Below are 322 nucleotides of genomic sequence, written 5' to 3'. Positions count from 1 at the left end.
TGTTGTTATATTCCATGGAATGCTCTTAACATCCCGATAGCAATGAATATCTGAAGTGCTTTGACAAAAAATCCATAAAAGATGTCATCTGTGGAAGCCGTGATACTGTAAAAACTGCTAAACGGATTGGATTGCCGCCCTGTACTGTCAGCCTTCCATCTCGTGCACGCACAAATGTATCGCGTGCCGTCATTGGGCGTGCCGTCATTGGGCGTGCATTGCAGCAGTACTTCAATGACTCGCCAGCAACAGGCGGCCACTTTCACCATGGCAGAGTTAGGTTCAACATCGTCTACTGGTCGCAAAAGAAAAAATGTAACGG

General features: G+C 46.6%; 1 long non-coding RNA gene across 1 annotated transcript in view; it reads left to right on the top strand.

Annotated features, from left to right (window-relative positions):
• LOC104953024 (uncharacterized) overlaps window positions 1–322 on the top strand; it is a 5,483-nt gene that overhangs the window by 2,910 nt on the left and 2,251 nt on the right. The window lies entirely within an intron of this gene.

This window comes from Notothenia coriiceps, unplaced genomic scaffold (genome assembly GCF_000735185.1).
Source record: "Notothenia coriiceps isolate Sejong01 unplaced genomic scaffold, NC01 NC01_scaffold00020996, whole genome shotgun sequence".
NCBI lineage: Eukaryota > Metazoa > Chordata > Actinopteri > Perciformes > Nototheniidae > Notothenia > Notothenia coriiceps.
This window is presented reverse-complemented; position numbering and strand designations above follow the sequence as displayed.